At 41.5% G+C, this 26286-nt stretch overlaps 1 protein-coding gene and 1 long non-coding RNA gene across 3 annotated transcripts in view; both read right to left on the minus strand.

Annotated features, from left to right (window-relative positions):
* MAML2 (mastermind like transcriptional coactivator 2) overlaps window positions 1-26286 on the minus strand; it is a 347944-nt gene that overhangs the window by 254831 nt on the left and 66827 nt on the right. The gene's annotated exons all lie outside the window — the stretch shown is intronic.
* On the minus strand, window positions 6203-19765 carry LOC147576833 (uncharacterized). Its single transcript, XR_015241194.1, has 3 exons — window positions 9827-19765; window positions 6641-9591; window positions 6203-6392 (listed from the first exon to the last, which is right to left on the minus strand). It is a non-coding gene; the product is annotated as an uncharacterized LOC147576833 (long non-coding RNA).

Below are 26286 nucleotides of genomic sequence, written 5' to 3' on the forward strand. Positions count from 1 at the left end.
TGGAGCCACCCGTGGTGACTGATCAATGTGACATACAAAGTTTGAGGTCTGCTCTGAGGGTACACACTGAGTTTGTCAATCAAGCACAGAGAACCACCTCCCTCTGACCAGCAGCTCTCACAGACTGCTCACCCTGTCTCAATTGTTAATTCCAAGTGAAACAAGGACATGATTCATACCCCCGGTTGCTTTTCTTTTCATGTGTAGCATGATCAAAAGAATAATTATACAGAGAGGAATTCTGCAAAGACAAAAATCGCGTGTGATCCTCCTTACATAAGGACCTCAGTGTGCTGCTGGGAACCCTCGGATTTGTTCTGTTGACTGCCAGCTTCAGGTTACAGGCAGGGAACCAGAACCCTCATTAACATCTTCCTAGCCTCCAAGAAACAGAGAGTCAGTTTAACACACCCATTTGGTCGGGACAAGTACATATCAGACCTTGCAAAAGATTCAGACCTTGCAAAAATAAGCCGTAGTAAACAGTTCGATGACTTCTGAGCAGAGAAGAGGGGACACACATAGCCCCGTTAAGCAACCCTAGACAAAGAGTTAGGAGGGCTTGCTGAGAGAAGAATTCTGAGACAGTTCACACACACACACACACACACACACACACACACACACACACACATACACACACACACAAAACAAAACAAGAATGTCATTATGCTTTTAAACTCTTTCCACACAACTGTTGCTTAACATCTCATACTCCTACCCCAAGCCCCCCCCCCCCCCACACACACACAAAGCCTCGATCAGAAAGGTAAAAGGGCAAGTTTCCTATGGGGAAAGTTTAGCATATTTTATTGGATTGGCAGATTTGGCATCTGCTTTCCAATTCATTTCACTCTGGTTACATCCAACTTTGCCCACACCACAGATGCCCATGCCCCTAGCATGCCTCACAGAGGAGAAGGTGGCTAAAAAAAAAAACCCCCACTCTCTCAGGACTGCTGATCGCCCTTTCGATTCTGGACCACTAACGTCAGGCGGGCCAGCAGTGCTGACCCAATTCTAGTGTGCTTTTCTGGGTCCCCTCACTCTGTCATTCTCCTACATGACTACTTCCCACCTCTCCCTCTCTCCTCATACCTCCCGTATGTTGTGCCTAATTATTAGTCTAATTCACTGGATGGAAGTGATTCCTATACCACTGAGAAAACAGAAGCAAACAGAAGAGAACTTCCACAACTGCTACCAACGTGTCTACCCACTTAACTGATTAAAAAAAAAAAAAAAAAAAAAAGTTTAATGTTTATTTATTTATTTATTTAAAAAATTGTTTCATGTTTATTTATTTTTGAGACACAGAGAGACAGAGCATGAACGGGGGAGGGTCAGAGAGAGAGGGAGACACAGAATCGGAAACAGGCTCCAGGCTCTGAGCTGTCAGCACAGAGCCCAACACGGGGCTCGAACTCACGAACTGTGAGATCAAGACCCGAGCCGAAGTAGGACACTTAACTGACGGAGCCACCCAGGTGCCCCAATGTTTATTTATTTTTGAGAGAGAGAGAAAGAGTGTGAGTGCGGAAGGGGCAGAGAGAGAGGAGGGGAGACACAGAATCTAAAGGAGGTTCCAGGCTCTGGGCTGTCAGCACAGAGCCCAATGCAGGGCTAAAACTCATGAACCCTGAGATCATGACCTGAGCCAAAGTCAGACGTTTAACCAACTGAGCCACCCAGGCGCCCCCCACTTAGCTGATTATTTATCCCTGCCTTCTCCAATATGGTAGTCCCTAGCCACATGTGGCGGCCATTGATCACTTGAAATGTGGCCAGTCCAAATCGAGAGGTGCTGTTTATGTAAAATACACTGGATTTTGAAAATTTAGTATACAAAATGAATGGAAAATCTCAATAACTTTTTTCATTTTCAGTACATGTTTTAGAGATAATAATTTGTATATATTGGTTCAAAGAGTCATGAAAATTAATTGCACCTGGTCCTTTTACTTTTTTTTTTAAACATGGCTCCTAGAATTTTAACATTACATAAGTGACTCACATTGTGTTTGTTTGGGACGGTGCTGCTCTATTCTCTGCAATTACTGTGAAGGAACTCCCCATGTTGTCAGCTAAGACCAAGCCACCCCCCTCCCTGTGCATTAGAACCCTTTCCTCCCTCCCACTCATGGCCTTCACTTTAGCTGTTCTCGCTGCTTTCTCTTTCACCAGTTTCCCCCCTCTAGCAGGATCATGCTCATCTGCAGCAAACATGTTGCTGTATCTCCTATCTAATAAGAAACACCTCTTGACCACACATCTCAACTTACCACCTCATTTCTTTCTAACTTCTCAAAAATGTTGTCTACACTCAGTCTACAATTCTTCCAGTTGCATCTTTTATGCATCTCCTCCAACCTCTTCCTACACCGCCAAAATGGCTCCTGTCAAGGCAGTGTGCTGGAGCTAGTAGGAGCCAACTGGTAAATATTCAAGAATTTTGCAAGCTTTGTCTTAAACCATTGGCAGCTTGAAGTTGGCTATGATGGGAATATTTACAACATGGAAATTGGTAGACGCTACAAGTCAGGAGAGCCAGTGTCCTGGCAGAGCACCGATTGGAAGTTAGCAATGGCCTCTATCAAACTTTATACTCAATTACCATTCTTCAGCTTACATAACTTATTTGTAGCATTTGATATGGACAAACACTTCCTCCTTCTTAACTTTTCTTCACTGCCTCTTGCGGCACCATCTTCTATGTCATCTCACACGCTGGACATGTTTTCTCTGTCTCCTTTGCTAGCTCTGCTTCATCTGTCTGACCTCTAAATATTGGAGAGTCTTAGCACTCAGGCCTAACATCTCTTCTTCTCTTTATCTACACTTCTTTTCTGGTGTTTTCAGTCTTATGGTCTTAAATACCCAAATGTATACTTTTAGGCCAGGTCTTGCCCATGAATTCCAGCTTACTCATACCCCTGCCCACTTGAATGGCTAATAGGCACGTCAAACTGGACACGTTTATGATGAAAATTTTAATTCTCCATCTTCCCTTCTTTCCCTGTTACCAAACTTGATATTCCAATAATATTCCCCAGCTCAGCCGATGGCAATTCCAGTTGTATAGGCCCCACGTATTGATTTATCCTTGGTTCTGCTCTTTCTTTGATACCCCAAATCCAGTGTGTTGGCACTCCAATGGGCTCTATCTTCAGAAAATATCCCCATATTTCTTAGAATAAGAGCAAATCTTTCTAATGGTCTACAAAGCTCTACAAGTTACCCCCATTGCCTTTCTGACCTCCTCTCCCACCAATCTCCCTTACCTTACTCCTATCCAGCTAGAATATCTTAGTCAAAAAGATGCTCCTGGCCAGAGGCTCTGTACATGCTATTCTCTCTGCCTGATAATTCTTCTCCCAGATGGTCACATGGCTCATTCCCAGACCTTCTGCAAGACAATTCTATATGAAATGTATCCCCGACTTGGCATTTACCACTATATGATATACTATATTGTTATTGTATGTTTATCATCTGGCCTCAGCAGACAAATTATTTGTTTTTCGGTATTTTACATTTAGTACCCATGAGTACCAAAATCTCAGTTAAATGTTTGTTGAATGAATGCAGAACCTGGTGCCACGCTACCACCAGCTTTGGATCATAAAGAAAGCTACTATTGCTTTCTGTTTTGTACGCAAAGCATTAAGTGAAGGACACATATTAAATGGCAAAATATTCTATTTCTCTACCAGGCCACATGTGTATATGGACTCCGTAGTGAGGGAGGCCTTTTGGCTGGCAAAACAATTAAATCTGACTCAATTCAGAATTAATAGTGACTCATTTGGTGATAATGGTATTGCAAATGTTTTTCTTTTTATATTGCCTTTGTAAAAGGGGGACTTTCGGGATGTCTTCACCTGAAAGCCCTCTCAATTTCATTCTGGGGGTGACTGCAGGAAGAACTCTGATGGAAAGAACTGGAATTATCCCCTAGGACCATGGCCCTGGTTGGTTTGTGGTGGGGTGGAGTGGGGTGGAGGGCAGGGAGTCTGGGACAGTGAAACATATGCCAAAGGTATTAACAATAAAATAGTCTTTACAGATTACATATACATAACAAAGGTGGTTTTTACCTCACCACCCCTCTTTCTCTCCGGCCATTGATTTGCCCAGAAAACCTAGGCTGAAGTTGCCAGTCCCCCAAACTCCTACCTCTCTTTAGTAAACTAAAGGTGGTGGAGGACAGGTGGGAGGCAACCCTTTCATCTCCATCATCCCCAGGATTTTTACAGGTGGACATTTTCTCATAGCTCTGTAGTTAGAATTCAAAACACATCTCGTGACTCATACACAGTGACTGGCAGTCTATAGTACCATTTTTTTCCTTCAAGATATTGAGATAATTAGGTAGGCCTAATTTTAATAATCTTTTATAACACTATTTTTATGGGAAATTGCATTATTAGATCCAAATTCTTGCTTCATAACTGAGTTTTTGGAATATAAATTGTTTATACATTGGAAAATGCCTGTAATTATTATTAATTGGGTTTCTAGTCAGGTCCAAAGACCAAGTATGTTTTAACCATCTATGGTGGTAAAAACAATCAGCAGTGATTATCTCTTTGATTTGGGGGGTATTAGAGGTTCGATCCACAGTTGAAACTGTTAGAAAAGCATCAGTGGAAAAAAAAAAATAAGCCTAGAAATAAGGACAAAACAAATCATTTAAGCACTAGACAGTATAGCTAGAACACTCCTAAATATATGGCCTGGCTGTTATCCATTCTGTTCTGCATAAATGATTTTTATGATGTTGGGGAATATGTGCTCTTCTCTCTTTTTACACACTCCCCCACAACACACAGATATGCACAGTAGGTAGGTGAGTCAATCAAAATTTATTGAAAATCAAAAAAATACTATACATTGGGTTGAATTCTCTAAATAATGTGTTAATAGCTACCTCCTACATAGGTATGAAGTATTTCACATGCATTATATCTAATCCCCACAAATACGAAAGCAAACCCCTATGTGATGCTTTGTGCAGTGTACTATTCTGTCTTTTACCTTAATTCACTCCTTTAAGATGCACAACAGGCCCGGAGCGCCTGTGTGGCTCAATCGGTTACGCTTCCAACTCAGGTCACGATCTCGCATGGGTTTGAGCTGGTAGCACAGAGCCTAATGCGGGGCTCCATCCAGAGTGGTCGAGATCATGACCTGAGCCGATATCAAGAGCCTGATGCTTAACTAACTGAGCTACCCGGGTGCCCCACATCTTGTCTCTTTAAATACTTAGTTCCTCCAAGTCTATTGGTGTGCCTTAAAATTATTTTGCATAATCTCCCAAGCACAGAAATGTCCAGGGCTCTGCCTCTAGTAGATACTCTACACAGGAAAGAGATTCACACAGAGTGATTTTGCATCGTATGTAAAGATGAGAAAAAAAAAATACTCATCAACACCAGAGCTTCCCTTTGTTTCTGAGAAAATGCCAAGAAAAACTGACTTTGATTTTCTAAATCTTCCTTTGATTTACTCTACTAGAGGAAAATCAATGCTAAAATAACTACTGAAAGCCACCCGAGATGTGCTGATCTAACATGACAAATGCCAAGGAATTTAGACACTAAATTGATCTTGGAATCTAAGCTCCCCTTCTAACTCCAACAGAAGAGAAATCATAATATCCACATGGAGCAGAATTGTTCCTACCTAGACGACGGGCTTGTCATGTACTGAAAGCAGACAGGTAGCTCCACTGCAATATTGTTTACCAAGCAGCTAAGGTAGTTACTTCTGCACCCAAGCAAGTGCTGCCTGTTTACAGTATCGATTACTGGGATTTTTGCTGGGAGTACACAGAGACTGGCCACCAAAATGTGCCTAAAATCTTCAGCAGTTCATTTAATACCTTTCTCTGCATTGAGAAGGAAAGCCTGGGATACAGACCCCACTTCTCAGAAAAGGGGACGCCGTTCCAGTATGTGTTTCATGTGATTTATATTTTCTGACAATGGAAAGGTAAATTCTCTTACAGGATTTACGGCACAATTCTCAGCCATCTGAGCTCCGTTTATTTCACCTTGTCTCACTGCTCAGAGAATTACAATTAGATGGAACACCTCGTGTCAAAGCATCTAACAGGTCCAGCATGGCACATCGTGACTGTGGCAAATAGTCACAGTCTCTGTGACTATCACAGTCTCTGTGACTATCACTGTGATTTTCTCTGTGAAAATCACCAAAGCTTATAAGTAGTCACTATGTCCCCCTCGTTATGACATAGCTAAGAAAGAAGTGACAAACTCTTTAACAAAGCATGTAGGAATCAATACAATAAACTGAAAACATCATTTAAACTTTTTTTTTTTCTAAAGATAAGAACTTGTGTGGGACTTCTGGAGGAATTTTGATAGGTCCTTTTAGGATCATTTTATTTTATTATTTTTTTTTTTTAATTTTTTTTTCAACGTTTATTTATTTTTGGGACAGAGAGAGACAGAGCATGAACGGGGGAGGGGCAGAGAGAGAGGGAGACACAGAATCGGAAACAGGCTCCAGGCTCTGAGCCATCAGCCCAGAGCCTGACGCGGGGCTCGAACTCACGGACCGCGAGATCGTGACCTGGCTGAAGTCGGACGCTTAACCGACTGCGCCACCCAGGCACCCCTTAGGATCATTTTAAAACACTCAGGGAATTCTACTCCTGAAACCAATATTGCATTGTCTGTTAATTAACTAAAATTTAAATTAAAAAGGAAAGAAAAAAAAAACACACAAGGAAAATGCATTTGAAATTAAATAGTGGTAAATCTGCATACAAAAACAAAAACAGCCATCCGAGAGACTTTCACTCAAGATAAAGTTCGACTAACTCTATGCAAATAGTAATAGCACTTTCTAGAAAGAGTTCTAAAGTAAGTCACACACACAAACCTCAGTAGCAGCACAAAACATCCTTTGTTGCCGGACGTGAGAAAAACACACTCGCATCTAAAAAAAGCCATAGGAAGGAAGTGGAAGAACCTCAGGGGCGAGTGGGAGTGCAAAAGGAATGCTCTAGCTCTTTTTTTTTTTTTTTTAAACACGTAAGCTTGCTGTGCCTTTAACAGTGGGGCAGCAGTTCAAGTAAGTGAAGCAAAATCTTTGTGATGCGTTTTTCCCATCCCAAAGGTGCACTATCAGCCAAATAGATTTGAAAATCCTGATAAAGGCATGTTGATATCCTGGCAGTATTTGATTGCCCCAAGTTAAAAAAAAAAAGTTCTTTAAAAAAAAATCAAAGAAACCCAAACCACCTGCCGTACATTCTAATTTCATACATCTCCAAACAACTTTGATGGCCAACAGAAAAATGAAAAGAAAAGTTATCTGAGAGCAAAGACAGGGAAGAAAACATTCTGCCGAAATTCTGCAGGGTTAACAAAATGGGCTATGTCTGATAGAGGATAGATTGAAGGCTCTTTTGAGAACACAAATATGATCATGCTACCCCCCCCCCCCCCGTTTAAAATCCTTTAATACCTTCTCATGGTACTATGGAGAAACACAAAATTATCAATATGGTTCACAAAGCTCTTGGTAATTTGGTTGCTGCGTATCTGCCAGGCATAATGTCAGGGCTCACACCAGTTGAACACATCTGTTCCAGGCACAGAAATGCTGATGATTTTCAGTGTCCCCATTTTTCAGAGGAGGAACTAGAGAAGTTGAGTTACTTGGTAAGATCAGAAAGCTGGGTAGCAGAAAGCTGTGTCAGACACTGTTTATGGAGGAAATCAATGCACATTTCCAATACCCTTTCTCTCGGCTGCCTCCATTAGCGCAGCCAGAAAATCCACGTTCTCACTCTCCTGCTTTCCTTACCATTTGGGTTGTGCTCTGACCAATGGTGTGTAGGCAGAAGTTCCCCAGATGACTTCTGAGCTTTTAGCTTTTCTGAGGAGAGGACCTGGCATTACACATCTTTCCCCTTCCTCCTGCCTCCAACGGGGCCATCCTGCCCAAGGCCACTTCAAGACCCAGAAATGGCAAAGCAACAAACTCAGAAAGCAGAGCAGCAGAGGCAAAGGGCCAGGACCTGTGAGGAACTCATCAAACCTTCAGCAACCCCGGACTGCTTCTTCTCAGCCTTTTTGTTTCGTGGCGACAATATGCTGTGCTTTATACATTAACCTCACCAAGGAAGGCTTTCTGTTATTTGGAGCCCAAGGTATTTCTAAGGGAAACAGCTGTGAGACCAGGATTCTAACTAGGAAATCTGATTCCAGAGCCCAGGAGCCAAACCCCATTCCTTCCTGTTTCACTCTGTCGTTTTCACTCTCTTCACTTTGGCCACACCGAACTCTAAATGTTTCTTCCTGCCCCCAAACCTTTGCTCTTCCCTCTGCCTGGAGGAATTCCTATGTATCCTTCATACCTCAGCTTAAACATCACCTCCTCAGGGCAGCGTTTCCTGATCTTTGTTCATGTTCCAGACAAAATCAGTTCCCATAAAAGCGTATCTATGGTTACTGCCATACGTGTCCTCGGTAGCACTTACCACAATTACAAACAGGTAAGTATTTAATGCATCTTTCCATGTGACGTGATAGGCTCATGAGGTTAGAAACTGTGTTCTGAATGTACATGGTAGGCAGTCAATACATATTTCTTGAATGAATGGCTAAAGCAGGCATTCCTCACCCTAAGTTTGTTCCTGAGCTAGACAGATGGAGATAGGAAGTCACTTATCTTACACATCTGCAACCTCAGAAGCACATCGGGCTGGAATACATCTTGTTTGACTCTATTAACTGCCATAAATATCTCAACAGAAAGGAGGGAAGCAAACTGAGCTCCACTGGCTGAGTGTGAAGACAGAGCAGATCCTACTAAGAAAGAAAGGAATATTTCTAGTCCCAAGGCAGGGGCCATCCCAGAATTAGAAAAGTACTACAAGAAGAAAACAGTGTGTGTCAGGATGGGAACTACAAAAGAAAGCTGGGAATACCTTGCAAAGACACAATTTTCAGCAGGCCAAACATAGATACCATATAGTATTTTCTGTGATCCCGAGTTTTGCAGTCAGCATTCTGGGAGGCTTTTCTGTGGGAAAATGTTTCCAATTTTAGAGTGGAGTTGTAGGAAAATGTTTCAATTTATATAAACTTTGCTTTATTGCCAAATTTCCTGTAGCCTGTCTATTCCATTAAGCAAGAGATAACTGGTTTGCATCATCTTTTCAAAATCACAGTTCTCTGTACCATTAGAAGACGCTCTCGTCACCCTGCAACTGGTCTTTTTATCCTTTTGTCTCCATTAGGCTGTAAATTCTTGAAAGTAGGAATCTTGTATTTTATTCCATTTTGGATTTTTAACAGAGTATAGTGCTGGCACAGAATACGAACCCACTCTATCTTGTTATTATAATGAATAAACAAAATGCACAGGCATGGGAGGCATTTAGTAAATACATGTCAAATTGAATTTTTGATACACGACTTGGAATTGTTTCCCTTTCAAGGTATTCGTTCAGGGAGCATAACTACAGAGCCCACAATCCAACAAAGTCTTCATTATGGAGAAAAGCTAGAAGAGCCTTTGCGTTTTCAAGACAATATGAATTAAAATGGCAACCTCCTGGGGCGCCTGGGTGGCGCAGTCGGTTGAGCGTCTGACTTCAGCCAGGTCACGATCTCGCGGTCCGTGAGTTCGAGCCCCGCGTCGGGCTCTGGGCTGATGGCTCGGAGCCTGGAGCCTGTTTCCGATTCTGTGTCTCCCTCTCTCTCTGCCCCTCCCCCGTTCATGCCCTGTCTCTCTCTGTCTCAAAAATAAATAAAAAACGTTGAAAAAAAAAATTTAAAATGGCAACCTCCTTTTTATCGTGTGGATATTTCAAGTGCAAACACAACTCAAAACTTGAGATAAAAAAAAAAAAAACCTGTCATATTTCTCTGTTCACCAATCCTGGCCATCTTTTGTGTTCTGTCTTCACTTTGGATCTGGGAGGTCTTAGGAAAGACCCTAAGGAAAGACCCTAAGACCCTAAGGAGGTCCTTAGGGGAGGAAAGGAAGGAGAGACCGATGTGGGACAGGAAAGACAGCGAGTAACAGAAAGGAACAAAATGGACTGGGATAAGGAGCCAAGGGCGGGCACTGGAATAACAACAGAAGATATGCAGAATGGAAGTCGATTCCCTCTCTTCTTCTCCAGTCTCTAATTTCTCATCTCTAATAAAAATGTATGCACATCTGTCTATTCGATCCTAATTTCATAATGCAATTTTCATAACATTTTTTAAGAAAAGTTAATCGAGAGCTGAATGTCTTCAATTTTTATAACAACAAGCTTGTGGTTTTTGACATCTTTTGTTCCCATTCATTAAAACCATCAACTAAGTCCAGAGTAGGGCAGTACTGAGGCCTTGGGGACGCTCTTAATGGATGATAAATACAATCTATTTTCACATTTACAGAAAGTGAAACTTGGGTACTGTACACGGTAATCCGCCTACTTCGTAAATATCCCGTGTTTTCATCTGCATATTGTACCAATTAAACACATGTTGGTATTGACTCAGTCACCCGAGTGGCTTACAGAAATGTGAATGGAATCCAGTCCTGACGTGGGATAGAACCACGACCAAAAGCACATTAGTAGCAAGAAAAAAAGTTTGTTTCGAATATATGGATTATATTTTCTAGTGTCTTACAGAAGAATGAAACTGAAAGAGGCAGCTTTGAAGAAATTTGCACGTGTCTGAAACCCACATCCTGTTGTTATCCACTGCCCTGGCACAGAGAAACTGGGAGATGAACATTCTCATTAGGGCCCCATTAGCTCCGATTTGCAGAGGTCTTCTCTAAAGAGGGATGTCACATTCATCCCTCATCCCCCTCCACATGGCTGGGCCGCGGACCAGGCATCACCACCGACCAGCATCATTCCCTGAGCGAACATCTAAGCCCAAGAATACGGTGGTCTAATCCGGGGCGCTTAGAAGTTAAGTGTCAAAGATTCTCTATATGCTTCATTCCAGCCACTCTCAGGAGATCCCAAATCACCCACGAGCTGAGGCCCATGTGTCTAGCGCCTAAAAGAAATTATAACAATAAGGAGAGGACTAATGGGAATCAGCCAGCGAGAATAAGAGCCACATGGAGTACTCAGACTTTTGTTCCTTCTTATTTATTTACTTGGTTGCAATGCGTGTGCTTTTCCTTCAGGCAGATGTTGGTATCTTAGCCTTTTGTACAGGAAGCTGTGGAAGGAGCGGAGGATGGCTGGTAGGAAACAGGAGGAGGGCCTGCCAGTGGGAGCAAAGAATATTTTATAGGCCAAATGGCATTTTCTGTTGGCCCAGTGACTTTTTTTGAAAAAAAAAAAAAAAAAAAACCGATTTGTAACTCTGTGCAGAGCCCTTTCGAAGGATGAAAACAATCCTGATGACCTTATGGTCCGAACCATTGCGGGGTGTTGCTTTAAACTTGTATCTTGAAGTTCCCCCTTTATGTTAGTCTGCTTTACAACCACAGACTCTTCCTAATGGCTACCCACATGTCTTTTTAATTTTCTAAGAGGAGCCCAGGCCCCTTCAAGATGTTCCACCAACTCAGCCCTGTCTCCCTCAGATGTTTCTCCTTTTTCTTCTTCTGAGAAGCACGTGTTGATAGACTACAGGGAATTAAGATTTATTTTTTAGACAGTGTTTTCCCCGCAACTGTAAGTCGGCCTTGCTCGCAAGGCGGGCGGGGGCAAACGATTCCAATAGGCTTTGCTCCGGTGCTACCATCCCAACGACGTTTTAAAATGAGAACTGTGGGGAGCGAGGTGAAAAACTGGCCTCCATCTGGAAGCATTTACGCACAGAGGTGTCTTTCACTTCAGTTGTCTGTCTAGAATTTCCACTTATGAACCGGCTTGCCCTTCTGCTTTGGGTATGCCGAAGACAACTGTTGGCAAAATCCATTTTATGCAACAATCTAGAGGCTCCTTCAGACTCCATCAGTCTGGAAAGGGCAACCGTGACTCACAAGATTCCCCCGACACACACGCAAGAGTCAGAAGCCAAGGAGAGAGCCAAGCTCTGATGCCAAGGGTGGCCGCCAGCCTACCTGACACATCAGGGTACTGTTGTCAAACCAGTTTCCTGCTTGGAAGACCGTGACTCCTCTCAGTAAAGGTGTCAGCACCTCTTTTCCTGAACAATCTGAACGTGAACGACAGGGCCTGAGTCCAAACGGAAGGTGTCTTTAATCTTTTTTTGTGGTTCGATATAAAGGTTACCCGAAGAAAACCCTAGGACATGCTTTCGATATACTGACTTCTGATTAATAATAATAATAAGTATGTCATGTCCAGATTCAGTCATTCCTTTAAGGAAGCAGGGAAGAGGGGTTGCTGGACATCCGCAGAGAAGAAAGGTTGTACAACAGAACACTCTATACGCCTAGGACACCTGTGCCACATTGCTAAAGGCCTGTCAGTCAGAGGCCTCCCCCGAAGTGCAGATTCTGACTGTGGGTATGTCTGGGCCTGTGGTCACTCTGTGTGGTGTGTGGGCAGAGGGGGGCAAAGCAGCAGAGTCCAGAGAGACGGTGGTAGAAGAAAACAGAGAGAACGCCTAGAAGTCAGAGAGACAGACACCACACCACCTATTCTCAACCCTCTTCTCCTTCGTCCATCCCCTCACCCCGCTCTGAATGCCAATGTGAACCTGAGCTTGAGACCACGAGAGAAAGGACAAGAGAATTACAGAGATACTGACCCCGAGCCTTGATGTTACTGAATCGCTAAATTACTACCAGCAATGACCTATCTTTGCACAGAAATACTGTGATGTGAGAGAAAGAAAAAAAAAAAATCTATTTGCCTCAAACACTGTTAGTCATTTGGCAGCTCCCCCCACCCCCCAAATCCTAAAAACTCCTAGTTGATTTGGTACAGGAGACAGATCAAGTAAGAAGCTATTTATTCTTAGAAGGCTTTCTGGGGAGAGGGCAGTTTTGAAAAACCCAAGCAAAACTGAATATCCTTCAGAAGGAAAAATCAAGTTAAAGCATCCTAGAGCCTCATAATTCATTTCTAATTTTATGCCTTCAACAACCTAGCACCATTACCCCATCCGCTGGTTCATGGCATTTTTTTTTTAAACGAAGGACAAGACACATTATATTGTTGTAACCACACAATTGCTTCTGTTAGCTGTTTGTATTTATGTGTTCACAAGTCTGTAACCCTCTTCTTCTGTGTAAAGCAAAGATACCAGCTTATGGGGTACTTGGCTCACCCTTAGTCCCTTTAATAGCACTAAACGATCGTGAGAGAATTTAAAAAAGAAGTACGACATAATGAATGGGAAGAGCAAAATAACCTCGCATGGTCACTAGTGAGCTATGGGAAATTTTACAAGTGACTTCAACTCCCTGAGCCTCATACTGCTCATCTATGAAATGAAGAGTTGGATTAGGTCACTCTTCCGAAAGGCTATATGTTCAAAATCGTTTGGTTACAAGCAACCAAGTTGTCTAATCAGGCAACTTTATAATTCTTTTTTTTTTCACCAACATGGACTATGTCCTATTTCCAATCTGTCACCATGAACAAAAATTTTAGGGGCGCCTGGGTGGCTGAGTCGGTTAAGCGGCCAACTTCGGCTCAGGTCATTATCTTGCAGTTTGTGGGTTCGAGCCCCGCGTCGGGCTCTGTGCTGACAGCAAGGAGCCTGGAGCCTGCTTCAGATTCTGTGTCTCCTTCTCTCTCTGCCCCTTCCCTGCTCACGCTCTGTCTCTCAAAAATAAATAAACTTAAAAAAAAAATTAAATTTTAAAATTTACATTTGATCGGGTCAGAGTTCACAAAAACTGATGGCATTCTCTGACTTAAAGAGCCATTTCCCTCCTGGCTTGTTATTCTCAATATTAGAGTTTTCAAAAGGTGGTCTGAAGTCCTTGCATTTGCTAGGATCCACCCAACGTCGACTGAACCAGAATATCTAGAGACGGTACCCAGAAATTTCCACTTTTCACAAGCATCCTGAGACATTCTGACATGCACTAAAGTTTGAGCACCGCTGATCTGGAAATAAGTGTCACTAAAAGTATGAAATTTAGACTTGAGTTGGTTAAAAGTTATATAGAGGGTCTTACGGTAAAACAGAGTTCAGTCACAAATTCAGGTCTTTACTTTTCTAAAGTTGCTGATTTTAAGTAATTTTTAATGTGCTCAGAGATAGATTTAACTTAACCTTCAATTAGCATTACCTACTGCATAAGTAAAATTCACAGAAATCAAAGTAAAAACACTTCCCCCAGGATTTTGATTACTGCTCATTTTGCTTCTTTTTATTTTTCCCTTCCGGTCACCATTTTTTAAAAATTTTCATTTTTCTCTCCTAATTTAATGCTCTGCTTCATTTGCCACCCAAGATATGACAAGTTTTTAGATCCACTGGTTGCAAGGACCATATTTTTATGGTGTACTATAATATCACCTTCTTGCATTTTCTGGCTTCTTTTCAATCCTATCAGCTATTAATAAACCAAAGAATTTATGCTGGGGCACCTGGGTGGCTCAGTTGGTTAGGCATCTGACTTCAGTTCAGGCGATGATCTCATGGTTCGTGAGTTCAAGCCCCGTGTCGGGCTCTGTGCTGACAGGTCAGAGCCTAGAGCCTGCTTTGGATTCTGTCTCTCTCTCTCTCTCTCTCTCTGCTCCTCCCCTGCTCATGCTCTGTCTCTTTTTCTCTCAAAAATAAAGATTAAAAAATTAAAAAAAAAGAATTTATGCTTATTTTGCATCTATGTGTTTATTGGTCTCTATTCAGATAGGTTTAATAGTAATCATTACAGTCTAATCTAGTAGTAAACTGCTTCCCCAGGAATTAGGGGGAGAAAAGTTTAGGAATTTCTATTCTAGTTCATGTATCTGAATGAGTTGAGTATACACGATATTATAATATCTACACAAATGATTTATTTCTCAAGTACTTCATTCACCCTCAGATTAGTTGTATTGTTACTTCTTTAACCAGTTGTAATTCTTTTCTTTTATTACACGTCACTAAAAAAGTTCTCCAAAATACCATGTCTAACTCAGGTATGTTTTCAGTATACTTCCTATAGCTGCTAGAAGGAGGAACTAAGATCCATAAGACAGAACAACATTGTTAATGTTGTTAATGTTAAATGGCCAACAAGTCATTTAAAAGGCAAGATAAAACAGATCAACATAAGTACACTGAATCAAAAAAAAAAAAAAAGTTAAAGCCATTATAATTCCAATAATTTAACAGCAATATTAGTCATTGTTATTTCATAATAATATGTTCAGCATTTCTAAAATATTTCTCAATCAAAAAATGTTCATGTATCTTGCAAAAAAAAAATCAAACTATTAATGAATCATACATAGCACCTTAAAAGGAAGTCTGGTGTCCATTATGCCTCAAGGCAGATGACCCCACACGGATGATGTGCATTCACCCAAGGGAGAGCCAAGATGGCTCCATAGGAAAGGAAAGGCAGAACGGGGTCCTGACATTTTACACACCCCCTGAGCAGAAGGGAAATTCCTTTAATTCTGTACTTTGGCTCTGCAGGTGTGGAGGGAGCCTCATGTGGCCACAGGGACCACTTTGAGGCCTCAAAGTGATCAGTACCATTAAAAGAGCAGCCATTTTGGAGTCAAGACATGAACATATGTCCTGTGATCTTTACTTACCAGTCGTAGAACCCAGAACATGCCACAGTCTCCCTAAGCCCGTTGTGCCCTCATAAAAGAACTGTGACATTCATGTAGTAAAATACCTCCTTCTTGGGGCTTTTGTGAGGAAAAATTGGATTAATGTAGGGAAATTCCTCTGAAATAAGTGTTGGTTAGAATTATAATTCAAATAAGGACCAGGGCACCTCCCTAGGCGCTATAACTGGAGCTGTGGCCACACGTGCCTGAGTGTCTCCCGCCTGGGCTATCTCATCCCCAATAGTTGCCTCAGCAACTATTCATCCCCAGGTAAACTGGCTGGAGGTGCTAAGCCTGGTCCATAACCTCTGTAAAGTCCCCTCACAAACCAAGATGTTGCCAGCTGTTGCGGGATTGGTCACAACGTGTGGAGCCCATCATCCCTACCCCCACCTCAGCTCACTATCTGGAAACTCTGATTCTTGTATGCTGCCGGAGGAAAAAAAAAAAATGACCTCCAAACAAATACCTACCTCTGCAGGAATGTGCACTGGAACAGACCGAGGCAAAAATAAGTCATTCGAACACAATATGCAACAGTGTGTACAAATATGCTTTATGGCTGAACTTGAGTTCTTTCTGATTGTTAACATGTCTCGTTCTTTTGTGCCACCCACACAAAAATGTGTTCTATTAGGAGTCAGGTTCTATTCCTGACCCGCTTAGTCACACTGGGCAAGGCGTTTTAATTTCCCTCAGCTTTATTTTATCCATCTTGGAATCTTTCCCCTCTACTCTACCTTACTGAAGTTTCAAGTTATGTGTTATAAGCTAATAAAGGAGGGCCTGCACCTTAAACATTCTGGGTGTTGCAATGAAGAGCTGTGATTACTGCAACATTTCACCACACCTTTTCTTTTTGTTTTTCTTTTTTCCTTTCTTTTCTTGTTTTCTTTTCTTGTTGTTGTTTTCTGTTTTGTTTTTGTTATTTTAGAGATGGGGAAGGGGCAGAGGGAATGAGAATCTTAGGCAGGCTCCATGCTCAGCACAGAGCTCAACATGGGGCTTGATCCCATGACCCTGGGATCATGACCTGAGCTGAAATCAAGAGTTGCACGCTCACCCGGCTGAGCCACCCAGGTGCCCCTACATCATTTCTCAAGATGTTTCTGAAATGCACGGGTTGAAAGCAAGCGCTACAAACCACTGACATATTTAATCTGCTAAATATGTCTTTACAACATTCTGTCAGGAGAGGAGTTCTGAGGAGCAAGACCTTCTGGCTTTCACAATGTTAGCAGATGGCCAGGACTTAACAACGCGAAGGCTATAATATTAACCTGAGGAAATGAGTGCATTCGGACTGCTAGGTAAACAAACCGTATTATTTGCTCTCTAGTGCCTAAGACACGCAGTGTCAGCTGCCTTTCATTAGAAACTTGGTAGAGACTGCCACAGAGGAGGACAGGCTGCGGAAGAGGGCGAGAAATTGCCAGACCCGGCACCACATTCAGTGCAAAGCATTTTGGTCCATGCACATGGATAGGAAAGCGGGGGGCCCTTTCTTGGCCTCAGTGCTTGGAAGAGTAAGGGAGAGTTAGTAGGGGCAGAGAGTGTGATGGATAAACAATACATTTTCCCCATGAATCATTCCTGCAAGTGACGTACTCTTCCAAGGGAATTACTAGATACGGCTCCTGTAGCCACAGTACTAACGTGTGCACAGTGGAAGCCCGGCTCAAAAGAAAAGGATCAGACAACTCAGCAGTAAAAGCCATGTCCCTCCCAGGTCAGTGCCCAGCTGGGCTTCGAGAAGATGACAGCCTTTAGAAAACAACACATTGGTGTCATTCTGAGCTTTCCTGATAGAGTGAAATTGACCACATCGCTTTCTAATTAATTATATCTCAAAAGAGTCTACAAGTCTCAAATGCTGACCTGACCTCAAGGATAGAAGCCAAATACTAATCTAGATATTAATGTGTGGGTGTTTAGTGGCAGGATGCACTTTTTCTAGAGTTCCTGTGCTATGACAGGCTTTCACTCTTCTTTGCTTAGGTATGTTCCAAAGGACGTGCCTCAGTGACTACCATACTCGTGAAGGTGTAAGAGAGAAGCCCCTCTGTGATGAAATATTCAACGCATAAAAATTTAGAAATATTTTAGGTTTACTACACTGTAATCTTACCCACGAGTAAATCTCCTACTGAGCATATCACATATTCTTTTACATAGTAGGTCCACAGGTAATTTTTTTAAAAATGTTCATTTATTTATTTGTGAGAGAGAGAGCGAACACAAGCACAAGCTGGGAGAAGGACAGAGAGAGAGAGAGAGAGGGAGGGGGAGAGAGAGAGAGAGAGAGAGAGAGAGAGAATCCCGAGCAGGCTCCATGTTGTCAATGCAGAGCCCAAAGCAGGGCTCGATCTCACAAAACATAAGATGATGATCTGAGCCAAAACAAGAGTTGCATGCTTAACTAACTGAGCCACTCAGGCTCCCCAACAAGTAATTTTTAAAAGAATGAGTGAATGATGGTGTAGCCTTCTGAGGAAAGGTATAGCATTCCTAATGTACAATTTGTATGTGTGCAAACCCTAGGAGAAACAGGCGGGAGATTTCTTTGCAGATGTCTCAAATTTATCAGCTACTTGGACTTTTATGGAAAATGCATGGCCTTTAAAGAAAATGGTGTAAAACAATGATGGAATCAGGGCTGAGCTGGTGACTAAAGTACAGAAAAGCATTCTAATGGAGAATGAGCTGCTTTAAATAAGCCCTAAGACAATAGAAAACTTATGTCTCCATTAAATGAAATTTCTATCCCACATATTAAGATTGTGGCGCAAACAGACAAAAGAGAGGAAATATATGATTATATGAGCTTAATTCAGCCAACACAAACACCGTGTATCCATTTTAGCACAATGTGGAATTGCTCAGTTTCTAGCTAGGGGAGAAAAAGAAAAAAAGGAATGAGGGGAGGAAAAAAAAAAAAAAAAAACAACAACACCCTTTCTTAACAGTTCCTCCAAGGCAACCAGAAAGCAAAACTTAATTAAACAAGTGAAATGTAATTACCTCCTGCTTACCGCAGTGGTGCTGATTTGCACTGCATATTCTAGGTGCATTAGTAACTGCCCCGTGCTGCCCCCAGGTAGGAACACAAACTCTGTAACCCTGTGTAGGGGAACCATTGGCAGGCAGCGAGGGAAGGAAACCACTACCTGTTCTGCCCTCCCTGCAGGGACTCAATTACTTCAAGCGCCTGGTTTCAGCTAGTCACACTTCAGACTGGAACTATGCGTTGAGTCTAATTAGGAAAGGGCTGTCCCTCCAGCACGGTGGGAGGTACCCCTGCTAGTGGAGAAGACCGACCTGGTTTTTGTTTTTTTTTTTTCTTTACACCTCTTAGGACCTCACTGTGCTTGTTCTTTCAGTTCATTTGTTATTTTTATGCACTATTTGGAACATCTCAGCCCCTCTTCCTATACCAAGAGACATTCAACTTGTGGCACCTGTTGAAAGCATTTGAAATGTGATTTCATAGTGACTCTGGAAACGTGGGCATGGCTTTCTCTTACTGACAGGCACCTACATCTCGAAGCAGTAGGACACTACCTCTGCCGTCTAGGATTTCTGATCTCTCGTTTATTAGAAGGTTGATGCTATGACAGTATTTGGATATCTTTATTTAATTTTCTATTTCCCCTCTACCAGAGCGTCATTAAGCATATACCTTAAAAAGCTGGTAAGTGTATTTTCTCCCTCACAGCTTCTAAGAAACAGACATTTGAAAAGTCAAAAACTCGACTCCAGAGGAAAATGAGCATGTAAATCAAGCAAATGGTGGACCACCTGACTGTTCATTTGGATTGGGGTAAAACTCTGCAAATTCAGAAACATACTTCAGAAAGCTATGAATCAGGGCACCTGGGTGGCTCAGTTGGTTAAGCCTCTGACTTTAGCTTGGTCATGATCTCACGGTTCGTGGGTTGGAGCCCCGCATCCGGCCGTGTGCTGACAGCACGGAGCCTGGAGCCTGCTTCGAATTCTGTGTCTCCCTCTGTCTCTGCCCCTCCCCCACTCACGCTCTGTCTGTCTCAAAATAAATAAACATTAAAACAATTTTTATTTTTTTATTTTTTTATTTTTATTTTTTTTAAATTTTTTTTTTTTCAACATTTATTTATTTTTGGGACAGAGAGAGACAGAGCATGAACAGGGGAGGGGCAGAGAGAGAGGGAGACACAGAATCGGAAACAGGCTCCAGGCTCTGAGCCATCAGCCCAGAGCCTGACGCGGGGCTCGAACTCCCGGACCGCGAGATCGTGACCTGGCTGAAGTCGGACGCTTAACCAACTGCGCCACCCAGGCGCCCCTAAAACAATTTTTAAAGACAGTTATGCATCGATACAATGTGGGCATCATGATCCACTTCGCTCATGTACCGTGCTACTGATTTGGCTGTGTTTATTGGAGCTGCTAATTAGAGGAATTCAAAGATGCACAAACTATTCTCAGAAATCTGAAGGCACCTGTTATTGACGACAATTAAGAAAAATCACTGGATGTATTTGTGGTGGGGGTTTTGTAGGTTGCCTACACTAGGTTGCCTTCCTGGTCTTTCCCAAAGTAAGAGTCTATAATTGTGTGAATGGAGTGAGATTCCAGCAGCCTCCAGTCACATGAATCATCATCGTCCGCATTTGCTTCAGCTCTGTTCAGCCTAAATGACTGGCTTATGACGGAAGCACGGCTGCTGCTGCAGGGACCAAGTTAACTAACTCCTGTTTCTTCCTACTCACTTTGGCAGAACTTGGTAGATAAATGTAACCCTCCAAAAGCTCTTTTTGTTTTTCCTCACATTTGCCTGCAATGTATTCTTCATTTGGCTTCCCATCGATCTTCCTCTTTCACTTGCCTCTCCCAGCCTCCTCTGGGGCTTCATCCCTGTGTCCTTGACCTCTGAATGCTGGCAGTGCCAGAGCTCAGTCCACCGACCTCTCATTGAGCCTCACGGCTCTAAATACTGTCTTTGAGTCTAGTCATTGACGACTGTCAAATTTGTATCTCTAACCCAGACGTCTCCAAACTGGTATATTCAAATGATACCTTTTCTTAGATGTCTAAGACGTAATATGTCCAAAATGGAGCTCCTAATCTTTTCCCCAAAACTTGATCCTCCACAGTGTCTCCTGGTAAATAGCAGCCCTGTCCTTCCAGGTGCTCCAGTGAAAACACTTGGCATCACTGTTCTTCTTTTTTTTTTTTTTTTTAAGATTTTATTTTTAAGCAATCTCTACACCCAACGTGGGACTCAAACCCACCACCCTGAGATGAGCCTGACGTTTCACTGCCTGAGCCAGCCAGGCACCCCACAACGTGGTATCATTGTTGACTCGCCCTTCCCACCTCATATCCGTCCGATCCATTAAAAGTGCGGTTGAATCCACAGGCTTCCAGAATCCAACAAATAGCACCACTTCTGCCACCACCTGCCTTTCCCAAGGCACCATCATTTCTTATTTGCATTAATGTGAAAATCTCCTATATTAATTATCCCCCTTTTCTGCCCTTTCTCTCTTCAGGCTTCTTAAAACAAAAGAGCCAGAATGATCCATTGAAAACCTGTCAGATTATGCCACTACTCTGCTTAAAACTCCAAAGAGTTCCCATCTCATTCAGAACAAAAACAAAAGTCCTCACAATGGTCTGCAAGATTCCATGCAATCTGCCACCTACTTCCTCTCCCAGGTCTCCAACAACGTACTTGATATAAATTCTCATTTCTCTCTCCCCTGCTTACAGACACACTGATCATCTTACTTTCCTAGAACACTTTTTGTTAGCCTTCCTGGAATTCCCTTCTACCTGATACCCGTCGGCACTCTCTTATACCCTCGTTAGGTCCCCACTCAAATGCCACCTTCTCAGTGAGGCTTCTATGACCTTTCTATTTAAAATTGGCCCTGTCTAGGGGCGCCTGGGTGGCTCAGTCGGGTAAGCATCCAACTTTGGCTTAGGTCATGATCTCACGGTTTGTGAGTTCGAGCCCTGTGTTGGGCTCTGCGCTGACAGCTCAGAGCCTGGAGCCTGCTTCAGATTCTGTGTCTCCCTCTCTCTCTGCCCCTCCCCAGCTCACTCTGTCTCTCAATAATAAATAAGCGTTAAAAAAATAAAATTAGCACCGTCTTTGCCTTATTTAATTCTATAGCACTTGCCACCATCTAACATCCTGTTTATTTTACGTTTCTGTTTTCCCCAGTAGAATGGAACTTCCATGAGAGCAAGGATTTCTGGCCTCTTACCATGTGCCTACTACAGTGCCTGGCACACAGTAGGAGCTCAATAAATATTTGTCAAATGAGTTGATTGACCCACACATCTAGATACTACCCTTCTCCATATTAAAAGGCTTCTGTGATTTCTCAAAAGGCACCCACCTTATGTGGGTCAGAATTTTCAGACATCTTTTAAAATGTACATGGTCAACTGCCAGAACCTAAAGTTTTTAGAAAATGGGCCAGATTATGAACAGAAAGCAAAACCAAAAAACAAAACAAAACAACAACATGTATTTAAATACCTTCCCAGCAAAATCTAAGAAGAAGCCCACCAGATTTAGGTACCGTGTGCTTGGCTATGCTGCTTTGCAAAGACTGAAAACATAAGGAAGCTCTGGAAGTCAGCAAACACCAGTATTTGGCCTTAAACTGATTTAACACACACAAAAATGGCACTGTGCCTTTGGAGACCTGGAATGCAGCATTACAGGTTTTCTCCAAAACAGCTTCATTTATTTAACATTACTCTGACCCTTTAACTTCTAACTTGCTACACAATTAAGCTATTTAAGCCTTCGACTTAGCTCTCTTTGTGCTACAATCTGGGTCTAAGTGAAGCAAAAACAACTCTACACCTTACTGTTTTGCTAAGGTTTATTCTGTCCCAGAAAGTTGTTTGCATATGCAAATTTAGCGCCACATCTGATTACCATACCATTGTATCCCTGAGACTATTTCTATTTTACTCTTTCATTCAGTAAACATTTATTCAGCCTTTACTATGTGTATCAGGCATACAGAGTCAGGTATTGTTTTTCCCTTGCTTGTTTCAAAGCAAAGTTTCTATGTATTGCTGATCCCCTGAAAGTTTGTTACCATAGATACAAAGGGACAGTCACAATCAAAACTGGCATCAAGTTGCATTGAAAGTATGGAACTGCTTTTGACGGCAGTGAAAAACAATCTGAATTCTGTACTGTTTCCATAAATCAAGGTAATAATCTTGTCTCTCTTGCATGGCCTTTCTTATTTTCCCAAAAAGATTGTAAATGGTTTTAGAAGAACAGTTTATTTACTTCTTGAAAAGTAAAAAAAAAAAAAAGACCAGTTTAGATTAAAAGGGACAGAATTAACTGGGTTTCATCAATATTTGACTTGGGAAAAACTATGCCAGCCCAAAATAGTAATTTCATGCAAATGAAAGTAATTTACTTTCCATATATTTACACAAATGGTTGTTAATTTTGGAAAGTGTTTTACTTCTTTTGAAGCTTGCATCTCTAGCCCTTTGTTTATCTTATTTATATTTTCCCTTTCCGTTGCAGATTCTTCTCTATGGTGCTAAGAAGGAAAAAGAAAAACAAACACTGGATTCAGGGGTAAAAGACCTAAATTTGAGTCCAGATTATTCTATGCAACAGCTGTGTGGGTTAGGGCAAGTTACTTGAGACTCTTTTCTTCTCAGCTGCAAAACGGGGTGATACTCCTCCAAATTATATTGATGTCTAAACAAGATAAGTCTTAGGCTGCCTGGTACATAAAAAAAAAAACAAGGAGATCTGCAGTTGCCATATTAAATTTGTGACATAAAGCAAGATGGTTGCCTTTCCCAGGCCTTTTAATCTACTGGGGAGCCTGGACGGCTCAGTCACTTAGGGGTCCAACTCTTGATTTCAGCTCCGGTCATGATCTCACAGTTTGGTCATTGCTTCTAGCCTGCCCCTACCACCCCCGCCCCTGCCCTCAGGCTTTGTGCTGACAGCAAGGAGCCTCTTTGAGATCCTCTCATTCTCCCTCCCTCTCTGCCCCTCCCCCTGCTCGCCCCTGTGTTAGCTCTCTCTCAAAATAAATAAAGAAACTTAAAACTTTTAATCTACCAAATGCTTAGGACTGTTGAGGGAGTCAAATCCTTATGTTTACACTTTTATAATATGTAATCCATGCTCATTATAAGGTAGTAGCATTCTATTGTGTCTCCTTTGCTGCAAACTTTCTTGGTATTTTCAGTCTCAGTTCTCTTTCAAATCATCCTCACGTTTTCCTTTACAGACATCTTGACTCATGTTTCTCTCTACTACTATTTTCCTGTTGTTACACTTTTATATTTCTCTGTTGTTAACCATAAAATGTTAGTGCATTTCTTATATTTTTCCTTATTCTTTATAATCATGTATTTATTCTATTGTGAAAACTTCTTAAAGTCAGAAAAATTAAATCAGATCACCTATCAATTAAACATATTTCTAAGGAAAAGGATAGCAAATGTGGAATTCCATTGGAAAAATTAAAACATAATTTGAAATAAAAGTTGCAAAACACCTACAGCTCACAAGCCTGTTCCTTTTTACATATATGTATTTAATGTTTATTAATTTTTGAGAGAGAGAGAGCACGTGCGCAGGGGCAGGGGAGAGAGAGAGGGAGACAGAGGATCCAAAGTGGGCTCTGTGCTGTCAGCAGACAGCCAGATGTGGGGCTCAAACTCAGAAACTGTGAGATCATAACCCGAGCTGAAGTCAGATGCTTAACCGACTGAGCCACCCCAGTGCCCCTACATTTTTATAATTTTAATTTGTTAAAATAAACATTCTTCTTGTAAATATCAAAATAATACAGAAAAAAGAATGAATATCACCTGCCTCCAACCACCTAGAGATCATTACTGTAAGTCTTCTGAACTGTCATTAATCTTACTGCATCTAAGTATATACATATTAGACATGTATAATTTCACATAAATGGGCTCATATTACATATGATATTTTGCAACCTGTTTTTTCATCTAATGTCTTGTTGGGTTAATTCCATGTTCATGTTTATGTACTGTGTGCTAATATCTGATAATTACATAATTTTTGATGCATAGATGCATTGTGATATAGGCAATTCCCTACGGGTGGATACTTAGGTTACCCCCCTCTTAATTATTACAGACAATGCTGCAGAGAATAACTTGTATATACAGATGCCTTTAGAATCAAGGCTAAAAACATAGTTGATAAACCATTTCTTCAATACCTTTTAACTTATACATGTTCCTTTCTCCAGAAACCAAGGAATTGTTTCTTCTTGTAGAATTCGGACCTTGCAACATGTAAGCGTGAGGTTCAATATTAGTGCAGTTGTAAATACAATTCTCACGTGGAACACTGGAAGAATGCAGAGACCACGTTGCCTGACCTCTTAATTTTCACTAATTTAAACAATCCTGCTACATAAGTAGTGGCACTTACACAAAAATCTTACCTTATGTTACAAATTGGCGCAAATAAAGACTCTCTTTTCAGTTTTCACTCATCTACTCTATGTCCGCTTTAACTACCTAGTAGGATTATAATCAGTAATATCTTAATACCATCAGTCCCTCATTATGGGTGATGGCTAAACATTTTAACCCACACAGAACCCAAATCCCAACCTCTATAAATGCACACTCCTTCAGAAAGAGGATTTTCAAATGACTAGAAAATGTCTAACATGGTGAATATGTTAAGAATTCAGACTGTTTAAGCCAGGGGGATATGAGGGAAATCACAGTTTTCACTGAGATGCTTTGATCTATCATGTCCATAGAAATAGGTACAGAATCTTGAGAAAAATAAATGTGAAATAATAACAAAGCAGCCACCAGTTTCCTGATCCAATCTCCATTTCTAGAGAAAGCAATAACTGGGGGATATATAGAGTATAAGATATTTTTGTTTATTTTTTCTCCTCCAGACCAGTTAATTACATAGTGGAAGGCTATGCATATTCACTCTCAATGACTAATAACCAACTGTCACATTATACACAACATTTCTTACCCCCAGAGGATTTTCTCTTTGTCCATGGGGAGATGACACCAAGAAAAATTTCTTCCTGTTGTCAGTGCCTGACTTTTTTTAATGTTAGCTTAATCCTAAACTCTAAAACAACTATATGACAGGGGGCCACTTTTAAGGGGAGAAATGTCCTGTCTGTCCTTGAATAGGAGCCAAGTGTGACATGTTAGGGTCATGCCAACCTGTACTGATGTCTGTAGTTCCAACCAAACAAGATTCTATTCTTTTACATGACACAGTGTAAAAACTAGCTTCTGAGATTCATGTAGTTAAATGCACCCACACACTTAAATGTCCATGTTTTTAAAATGCCAATTAGACTGAAGTGACTTGAGAAATGGCTACTAGCAAGTAGAAGAGGGAAAAAAAAAAAACATGGTTAGCTCCCCATTTCCATAATTATTTCTCCCCTTCTTTTCCATATAGGCAGATGACATGGTTTCCAGGTTAAAAACAAAAACAAAAAACAAAAACAAAAAACAAAACAAAAAAAACAAGCAAGTTTAATCCCTGCAATGTGTAGTCAAACCTAATCTGG

Source organism: Puma concolor, chromosome D1, assembly GCF_028749965.1.
Source record: "Puma concolor isolate L17-30 chromosome D1, mPumCon1.1.hap2, whole genome shotgun sequence".
In the NCBI taxonomy this organism is placed as follows: Eukaryota; Metazoa; Chordata; class Mammalia; order Carnivora; family Felidae; genus Puma; species Puma concolor.